Here is an 11,240-nt window from a genome sequence, read left to right as displayed (position 1 = left end):
AAGATCCGAAAAACTTAGTTTCTCTTATCCGGAAATCACTTGGAAGAAACAAATGATCCCAAAACACTTTTGTTAAGCCATAAATAATCCATACAAACCAAATAAATCAACTTGCATAATCATTTATCTTAACCGGAAGCAATTGAAACAAACATAGACATTATACCACCGCAGTTGCACCGAAAATTTGTAAGCCTAAACAATTGATACCAAACAATAACGAAAGATAACAATAACTTTTCTTAACCGGAAACAATTGAATCACAATTAAACATCCATACACAAATAATGGAATCAACATCAATTGTACCGAAATTTTGTTAAGCAAAAGCAATAAGGATATGAAATAAAATCATGTTTTCATAAATAGGAAAACAGTTAACTAACAAGATTGTTACCTCAAATTCCACATCCTCTTCTCCCCTTAAGATATGTCATTAAGCGCAAGTTCACTTAGAACTTCCCCCATTAAAGTTTTCATCCTCCTGCCAAAACAAAAGAACAACAACAAAGAGCAACCTTTACCAGAGAAAGGTTGAAAACCGGTTTTAACTATGCGATGCAAAAGTTGAAACCTCGAAACACATATGATTTTATGCTAAACCAAAAGATTCAACATATTGTGACTTTTTATGTTTGAGGGTAAAAACTGATTCTGCTGTTTTTGGTATACTTGGGTGTGTTGATGAGAAACAAATTTAAACCCTAAACAATACACTGCACGGGAGTACTTTTAGATTCGAGAGATCAATCTGTAAGACTCTGGCCTAAACCAAGAAATGATTGTTCCAGATTCAATTCGGTCACAAGGTGAAGGAGAAGGGTTGATCTTAGGGAGGGAAGCGAAGAAGGTGTTTGAGATTATGAAGGTGTTGGCTGTTTATGAATTGTATCAGAATGTCGAACTGGCTTGCATAATGTAAGCTATCAGTTCTGGGTGTTTTTTCTGGATACTGTGTTGACAACACTTGTGTTGTTCGTCCTGTTGTTGAAATAGGCTGAAAGCCTATTTATACAAGTCATTGAGCGAAAACCTTTGATCGCGTAGCAAGTGGAGGAGATTGAGTAATGGGGTTGTGTAGGTGGTGGTGATCATCACGTTTCCACTATGCGGGAACATCGATCACTCTTTCACCCACTACTCTCATTACTTCTGACCGTCCGTATTTTCCTAACACTTTCTCGTAATGGGCGCGTTGCACGCCGCACGCTGTAAATCGCCAGGCCAATACCCCAGTGAGCATCCCCCAGTTTGTTACATGTTTGATATCTCAAGTGAATGGGTCAAGTCACGTGACTTGCCGCTAAAATCAGCACATAGTTCTTTTAGGTTAAATAATAAATTATTTGTGAAACCAATATTTATAAAACACCGCTTATAATCGATGTGTATGAAGCATCGCTATTAAGTAATCAGCTGAAAATAATCGATGAGCAAGAAGCATCATTGTTTTAGAGCTCGATCGAATCATTCGCGGATTGAGCGTCTTAAAAGGGTAGCATGATCGATCACCTTTGGGTGATCAATTGAGAACCGTATGGGCAAGCCATCACTTGGACGATCGCTTCCTGTGAAGGGGAGGTGGCCAGTGATCATTGTTGCGCCCCATCGGTCTTCTAGTATTCAATCTAAGCCATCCGACCAAGCCAGCGAAGATGGACGGACGAGATGGTTTTGAGGCAGCTGTCGGCTATCGTTGATTTAGGGTTTGGCTTCCGCGCGGTTACCCTATTTTGGTTAATCGAATCAAAGCGTCGGGAGCTGATTCAAATAGGTCGATCGTCCATGTGTGAAGACGAGCCACTAGTGAGTATGTTGACATCTCCTGGGTCATCTAAAATCAGATCTAAGCCACTCGAGTCGTCTGGCGAAGATGAGTGGTCACCATCGATTTGCGACAATAGCATACTGCCGCAAGTATGAATTAGGGTTTTAGGAACGGCCGCATCTACCCTAGTTCAATCGAGCAATTTGATACATCATTGACTTCTCACGGGTAAGTCGATTGAGCGGGAATAAAGTTAGGGAGGTGGTGAACTCATGTGCACCTCCTTGATCCTCTGAAACGCGATCTAAGCCGTCCAACTAGGCTGGCTAAGTTGGACGGATGTGATTGGTTTGCGACAGTGGTGTGTTGCCGCAACACAACTTAGGTTTTTTAAATACATGCGTGATCACCCTACTTTGGGCGATCGTTTCGATGCGCCTATGGATTGCCGTGTGAGGTTCGTCCGGCTAAGGATGGAGGTGAGTTGTCAGTGAACACACTGGCGCCTTTTTGATGTCCAAAACACGATCTAAGCCGTCCAACTTGGCTGGCTAAGTTGGACGGTTGCGGTGTCTTTGTGACCGTTATGGTCAGTCTTAGCACGTTTGAGATAATGTAACAACATCGCGTTCATCCTTCTTTGATCAATCGGTTTGACGCGCTCTCGACCTGTCATGGTCAGGTCGATCAACTAGGGACGGAGTTGGATTGGCGATGAATATACCAGCACTTCTTTAATCGTTCGAAGGAAGATCTAAACCGTCCAACTAGGATAGCTAAGTTGGGCGGATGTGATTAATTTGAGACCGTTTTTGTCGGTCTTAGCTCGTTTGAGCTTTCTTTCAAATAACGCGAACACCTATTTTAGGGTTAACGTTCAGAATGTTTGGAAGTTAATTAAACATGACTCGACCAAATAGGGCATTAGTGGGCCCGCCGGTGGTCACTACGGTGATTGCCTAGTTCTTCTAGGAGTAGGATATGCTTGTTGGATCATGCGGCCAAATTGTGTGGTCGTGATCCATTTTTTGAGACTGATATAGACAGTCTGGATTTTCCTTTGAGGAATTTAAACGAGTTCGATCGAGCTAGCTTCTTAAAAGCGCGTCGATACGAAGATCTCTTTGCCAGAGAACGATGCAGATTGTGTGAGTACTTTCATGCAGACTTCAATACTGACACTTCGGGAGATTCATGCTACTCTGCTAAGAGTGAACATTAATCGTCATGTCATGCCAACATTGAGGGTTCTCTTGCGGAACATAGCGTAGGAAAATACAAGGCACACAATGCATTAAATGGATAATGCTACTAGGAAAATTCATAGAATATTCAAGATTGTTGCACCAGTCTGAATAAATTCCATACATATTGAATTGCTCAATGAGTGAAGAGGTTTTTTGCACTCATCACTTCTTAAATGACTTTATACCCTTGCAGGGTGTCAACGCATTAAATACTGGGTTTTACAATTTTAGCCCTATTCGAAAAACCACCATCAACATTAAGTCCCATGCTTAAAACGTAATAGTGACATTGTTGCGGGGTAAGCAATGGATGGTGACGGTTAAATATAAAACATATGAGGCAAGGTAGACAGATGTTACCAGGATAGAGGCCGGCTAGGTCTTTGAGAAAGATATGCTTAACGAAGTATCAAGGCTTCCAGTGATCATCCTCCTATCATACGTCAATTTCCTCTAGGCAGATTTCGAAATTTGCTAAACTCCATTGCGCTCGATTGCGAGAGGCCTTAACTTAAGTTTCTTGGAGTCCGGACTGTTGAGTCGCAACGAAAATCTTCTTTAAACTCCTGAACATTGACTAGAATGGAATTGCGTTCATTCTAACCCTTTATCTCATACTCTCATTCTTGCCCTTATGATTGCGATGGTGAAATGCTTGGAATGCTTTTATCGGCAAAATCTTCCGGAGTCTTTGAGTGAAGTAAACGAACTGAGAGGCGTTCTGTTGCCGACGTGTTTCTATCAAGTCTTCAAGGACTTCGTTCTAAGCGACATCCTTTGAACCATCTTCTGAATCTTGGATGGTTGTATGGAATGGGATGCGATGAGCAGTCCCCAGTTATACTTCATATTCGATGGCGTGGATGGACACGTGAAAACATCTCCGATTTGTACTTTGGAGTCTTTGATGCACATGCACATATACGTCTTCATGTTGAGAATTTTCTACGGCTCGTAAGGCTTCAACAGTGATGATGTTTATATTAGAAATAAACCGGTTGAGGGACGTGAAGGCATCCAAGCACTCCCCAGGTGTAATTATCCCGAGCTTATTTTCTCTTGAAAAATGTACTTCCATTGCATTTGCTGGTAAGATGTTGAAGCGGCTTCGGCCTCTGAAGAGAGCGCTGAAGTGGCTTCGGGAAAGAGGGTTGATGTGGCTTCGAGAGAGAGCGTTGAAGCGACTTCTTCAGGAGAGAGCGTTGAAGCGGCTTCAGGAGAGAGCGTGTGTTGAAACGGCTTCTGGATCGTGCGTTGAAGTATCTTCTTTTGGAGAGAGCGTTGAAGCGGCTTCTCCTAGAGAGAGCGTTGAAGCAGCTTCTCCTTCAGTTTGATTTTCCCTTGAAAATTACATGCTTCTTGATCGACCGTCTCTCTTGTGTTGAAGAAATCCTTGTCTGACGGTGAAGGAATTTCATGCTGAGTCTCAGTCCCCAAGCGTGAGTTACATGGCTCTATCTTGTATGGTCAGTGGGTTTAACATAATAAAGATATCACCATCTCGCCTCCGTACTGGTGACTCTATTACTTCTCTATGGGAAAGTAAAATATGCAGAAGTTCGGATTACCTCTGTTTGTAGTGGTTGTTGCTATGGTGAAGCTCTGGCGAGAAACACAGATTATTGGCAACAACTATGATCAGAAGAGACTGTCAGGGAGAGGCGTGATAGCTACTTGCACGAACTTTGCGGTTTTCATATATGAGATTTCAATTTGATAGATGTTGTCACGCTAGGTCTCTGAAGAAATAATTTGAGAGAGAGTTGGAGTTGAACCCAATGTTGATGAGGATAGTACGAGTTGCTGATTATGAGGCCGTCTTTGCGTCTACGTTGCGTGATGAGTGCCAAATAGTGCATATTTCTATACATTTTTATTGGCAATTAACTCATCTTTTGCGCTTTAAAATCATATATTATCCCAAATTCTGTATTTTCTTTGTTTTCAAGAATAAATACTTATACTAATTAATTTTGTGTTTTTAGGTATTAAATATAGCTTGGATGAATTGCGAAGCCAAAAGAACAAAGAAATGTTGAAAATGGAAGAAAGACAACAAAGGCTCGTGATAGAAGGCAGTGAAGAATGTCTTTTGCACCTTATCCGCAAGTGAATAATGTTGTTTTCACGTCTCAAAACTAGAAGTGGGCTTGAGATATTGTCTTTGAAGAAGACATGAGCCCAGAAGAGAGAAGAACCAAGACCCAAGCCTTATTCATGTCTGAGCCGTCGGATTTGATACAGATGCTCAGCATCCAAGGAATATCTACACTGCGCATCAACGTTTGATACTCCCGCCTCACACCCGAGTATCCTATATCCTTCACCTAATCGAGCAGAACCAAACACTCCTCTCCATCTCGTTCTCATCTTCTCCACCCTCTGCAAAACATCAGTTCACAACATTCCCATCTCCATCAATCACACCCGACCAACTCTGAAGCACAACCACCCTATCAGCCACCCTATGCAATCAATCAACCTCCTAGTCTCTTTCTATCTCCAACTTAGCTTCTCTCTTATAAAAAACAGTAACCCTAGAAGCTAGGATTGAGAGAGATAAGGCTAGGTTTTCTTCACAGCTAAAGCAAACATCAAATCAAGGAGCTGTAAAGTTGAATTGCAAAAGGGGTTCTTCAGAAAACGCATTTTGGTTGAGTGGCTATTCTCAATTATCAAATAATAGAGGAATTGAGTGAAATTGTGTATAAATAGGGATGAGAAGTGTTTGTGAAATTCATGCCCGGATTATCCGGTGCACCAAGTAGTAGTTCATGTTTGATTTTATTATCTCCATGATGCTCTAATTTCATAGTTAGGGTTTAGATGAAACCATTGCTCAGTTTAATTCAAGTATTGATATTGTTCTTGTTGTGCTGTAATATTTTGGATAAATATAATCTGAGCCTTCATCATTTTGCTTTCACAGTGTATGCCATGTATCCATTGTAGTTAGAACATCACTATCTTGATTGTGCTGCAACTCATGTCTAAATGATTATTGTTCGATCCTTTGACTAGTTGTGCTTTAATCAGACAGTTAGTTCTTTGGAGGGACACCTTAGTTGTGATTAGAATATCCATATCAGGATTGTTTACCCATCTAAGTTATTAATCTGCGGTTAGTTGTTTTGTGAGAGGGTAGCTAATACTAGGATTAGATAATTATCTTAGTGATACTAATCCTTCCTCCTGAAACCACCCTTTGATGTGCAGCAGACTAGAATCTTCACTGCCATCTAGATAGTCGGCAGAGCCTAGAAGTTCACCGTTGTCTATACAAGGGACAAGAACATTATTGAGAATGAATTGATTTAGTGTAGGTTAAGAGGTGGATTTGACAACCCTAACACCCTTTTTATCTGCTTATAGATTACTCTTTGTGTTTTGTCTTCTATTTTGTGTTACATAAACATCATCTGGTCGTATCGGCAAACAAAACCCCCTTATGTTACTCTTATTTTGAATCAGTTTTGGTAATACTCTAGCTTCAACTTTACACCCACCAAGTCCTTGTGGATAGACTCGTGCTTACTCTGTTTTATAGGCTCGACACTGTATACTTGTCGTTAGCATATTGTAGGCTTCTTTCAAGTCCTACCATTGCGTTTCATAGACATCCAGGCATATCGCTGGTCTTTAAACAATACATCTTCTCCCTCGAATACGTCTATGATGAGTGCCAAATATTGCATATTTCTATACCTTTTTATTGGCATTTAACTCATCTTTTGCGCTTTAAAATCATATATTATCCCAAATTCTGTATTTTCATTGTTTTCAAGAATAAATACTTGTACTAATTAATTTTGTGTTTTTAGGTGCTAAATAAATATTGGATGAATCGAGAGGCCAAAAGAGCAAAGAATTGGTGATAATGGAAGAAAGATAACAAAGGCTCCCGCTGGAAAGCAGTGAAAAATATCTTCTGTGAAGAATATTTTATGCACCTTATCAACAAGTGAAGATTATCTTTTGCACCTCATCCGCAAGTGAAGAATGTAGTTTGCAAGACTCAAAGACTAGATGTGGGATTGAGATATTAGCTTTGAAGAATGTTTGGGCCTAGAAGAAGATCTTTCAAGAGAAAAACCCAAGATCATATACCCAAACCCGTTTCCAATCTGAGCCGCCGGACCCGATTAGATGATCAACATCCAAGGTATCTCCACACTGCGCATCAACGATTGATACTCCCGCCTCACACCCTAGCTCCTACTTTTCTTCTCCAAATCGAACAGAAAGCCAAACACCTCCTCTCTATTTCGTTCTCATCTTCTCCACCTTCTGCAAAACATCAGTTCACAACCTTCCCTTCTCCATCAATCACACCCGACCAACTCTGAAGCACAACCACCCTATCATCCACCCTATGCAGTCAATCAACCTCTTAGTCTCTTTATATCTCCATCTTAGCTTCTCTCTTCCCCAAATCAGTAACCCTAGAAGCTATGATTGAGAGAGACAGAGCTAGGGTTATCTTCAATGGAAAAAGAAAACATCAAATCAGTAATTGCATGGCAGAATTGCAGAAGGGGTTTGTCGGAAAACACGATTTTAGTGAGTGGTTGTTCTCTAATTTATTAATTCTAGTAGTTGAGAAGAAATTAGTGTATAAATAGAGAAACTGTTGTGTAGCAAATAATCCAATTTTAGTTGGACCAACTAGTTATCTTAATTAATTTGTGTTTTAATCATCTTCATTATGTTTTAAATTCACCTGCTAGGGTTTAGATGAAGCCCTAGTTTGCTACTTGTTATTCATGTTAATGGAATAACCTTGTTGTGCTTAATTATCTTAGAATAAAATTCAATCTTAGGACTTCAATACTTTACTTTCACAGTGTATGCCATGTATCCATTTGTTGATGGTGGATTTTAGTTCAGGGCTAAAATTGTAAAACCAGTATTTAATGCGCTGACATCCTGCAAAGGGTAAAGCCGTTTGATAAGTGATGAGTACCTCTTCACTTTATTTATTCGAAGCAATTCAATAAATACACAAAATTCCCCCAGAATGGTGCATGTAGCAACAATCCCAAATATTCTGTGAATTTATAGCACTATCAGTTAATGCATGAGTTGCCTTGTATTTCCTGTATTGTTCTCAGCAGAACTCTCATTATTGGCGCGGCATGACGACTGAGTGTTTACTCTCAGCAGAGTAACACGAATCTCCAAGTGTCAATAATGAGGCATGCACGAAATACCCATACATGCCATACCATTTTCTGACAAAGAGATCCTCGTATCAGCATGCTTATATTAGCCTGATCGAGCAAGTTTAATCCCTTAAAGGAAATATGGACTTTCCGTGTCAGTCTCAGAAACGATCACGGCCACGCAAGTTGGACACATAATTTAACTAGCCTAGACGAACCCTAGAAGGAGCAGGCGACCACTGTAATGACCGCCAACGGGCCCATTTATACCCTGGCCGGTCGAACGCATGCTACACTCCCAAACACGCACCGATTTCCGGCCTTGAAGTGGGATGGTTGAGCTGGTTTGCGTTGTATGGAGTAGCTAGGAATGGCTCGTGCGAGCAAGGCTGTCAAAGACAGTCTCAAAAGAAATCACGACCGTCCAACTTCGCCCGCCTAGTTGGACGGCTTGAATCGTCCCGCGATCGATCAGTGAAGTCCTCGCATGCAAATTGGCGGGCCCACTTCTCACTTACCTGACCGACTCTCTCACAGCCTAGCCATAGAGCAAGAAACGTTTGCTCGAAGAGAGGCTGGCGTGATGCTTAAAGGGTCGCGGAAATTCAACTAGCGTATTAAAACAATCACAACCATCCAACTTCGCCAACATGTTTGGATGGTTTAGATTGCGCCTAAGACCATTAGAGAAGTGCACACACGTTCACCGTGGGCCCAACGTGTGCCCCACATGATCGGTTCCTCCAAAAGAGGAGCATAACTTGCCAAACCGTTTGGCCAAATTCGTGTGTACGTGCTGTTTTCAAAACCCTAATTAGGGTTTGCGGGGCTGCATAACTGTCGCAGTTCGATTACGACCATCCATCTTCGCAAGCTTGGATGGAGGGTGTAGATATAGACTTAAAAGGTCCCAAGCATGTCAACATGATAACTGTGGGCCCACCTTTGCGTAGAGTTGCTCGGCCTAGGCAGACTAGGACTCGACGACCTCGAAAAGCACGCCCAAAAGTTGTGTGCCAAGCAGCTTCCAAATCCTTTGCGGCAATGGATGTCTGCCGCAAACCGATCACGACCACTCACCTTTGCTGATCAAATTGAGTGGCCTAGATTGCATCTCCATGAGACAAAGAGGAATGAGCATATACGCCGGCAGGACGTCTACATGCATGCCTGGTCGGCCCCACCAAGACTTGCACCCAAGCTCGGATTCGGTCAAGCATAGGAGTGATGCTCGCGCACCTCCTAAAACCCTAAAATCCATCAACGGTCGCAGAGAGGTTCTTAAACCATCTCGTCTGTCCAACTTCACTAGCTTGGTCGGACAACCTAGGTTGAAAGCTAGACGACCAGTGAGGCATCCCAATGATCATCATCCGCCCCTCTTCCACAGGGAGTGATCGGCCAGGAGATAACTCGCCCATGCAGCCTCCAAACGATCACTCGAAGATGGTTGGAAGTGATGCTATTTTAAGACGCTTGGTCCGCAACTTATTCGGTCAGGCTTTAAAACATCGATGCTTCATGCATGCTGATTGTCTGCGATGCATTACATGCATTGAGCATACACGATATTTCATAAATATCAAATCCTTAGTTATTTTAGCACCACATGCTACTTCCTACAGTGGGTCCCACGATCCACTCATTAGAGACATCAAACATGTCACAAACTGGGGTATACTTACTGGGGTATTGGTCTGGCGGTTTACAGCGTGTAGCGTGCAACGCGCCATTATAAGAACGTGTCAGGAAAAAGGTGGACGGTTAGCAGTGATGAGGGAAGTGGGCAAAGATGTGATCGTGTGACAATCACCACTCCTACACGACCCCACTACTTCATCACTTCACCCCCTCCACTTCCTACGAGATGAGAGGTTGCGCTCAATGACTTGGATAAATAGGTCCATCACCTATTTCCAAACAACACGAAAAAAGACACAGAAAAAACAAGTGTTGTCACAGTATCCAGAAAATACCCGAACTGATTGCTTTCATTGTGCAAGATAGTTCATCATTCTGATATAAGTCATAAACAGCCAACACCTTCATAATCTCAACACCTTATTCGCTTCCCTCCCTAAGATCAACCCCATCTCCTTCACTTTGTGACCGAAGCAAGTCTAGAATGGTCATTTCTTGGTTTTGGCCAGAATTGTATAGATTGATCTCTCGAGTCAAAATCACTCCCGTGCAGTGCATTTGTTTAGGGTTTAGATTCGTTTCTCATCCACACACCCAAATTTACCAAAATCAGTAGAAACAGTTTTTACCCATAAACACCACTGTAGTTAGAATAATACTGTGTTGAAGAACTACAACTCATGTTTAATCCCATATATTGATCTTTTGATTAGTTGTGCCCTGAAAAGACAGTTAATGCTTAGGAGAAATACCTTAGTTGTGATTGAATCATTCATATCAAAGTGACCTTTATACAGAGGATTGACATCCCTTTTGTTATCAGTTATAAGGACAAGGTTAGTGTTATGAGCAGAATAACTAGTGTGAATTAGTGGTGGACTCAAAGGACCTAGTACCCTCCTCATCATTTGTTTTACAATATCTTGCTTTACATTCTGCTTTGTTATCTTAGTTACTTGAAAATCATACAGCTGTATTGGCAAACATAACCCCCTTGTGTTACTCTTGTTTTGAATCATTTTTGGTAATACTCCATCTTCAACTTTACACCCACCAAGTCCTTGTGGATCGACTCGTGCTTACTCTGTTTTACAGGCTCGACACTGTATACTTGCAGTTAGCATATTGTAGGCTTCTTTCTAGTCCTACCAAATTTTTGGCGCCGCTGCCGGGGACTTGGTAGCGGTGTAGCTGAAGTTCTTCGTTACTTTACTGATCTCAGCTCAAATTTTGTAAAATTTTGTATATATTTATTTCAATTCTAGTCATAACTTGCATGTCAGTAGTGTAATTTGTCATTTTAACTATCTGTGTATATAATTTTCATCTCGTCTCTTCGCATAGTTGTGATTTTTTCCTTTGTTTTCTTTCTCAGTTCATTTGTTATTACCATCTGTAGCTTAGTTAGTCCATCTGTTCAT

Source organism: Papaver somniferum, chromosome 10 (assembly GCF_003573695.1).
Source record: "Papaver somniferum cultivar HN1 chromosome 10, ASM357369v1, whole genome shotgun sequence".
NCBI classification, from domain to species: Eukaryota; Viridiplantae; Streptophyta; class Magnoliopsida; order Ranunculales; family Papaveraceae; genus Papaver; species Papaver somniferum.
The sequence above is the reverse complement of the archived record's forward strand: the minus strand, read 5'-3'. Positions refer to the sequence as shown.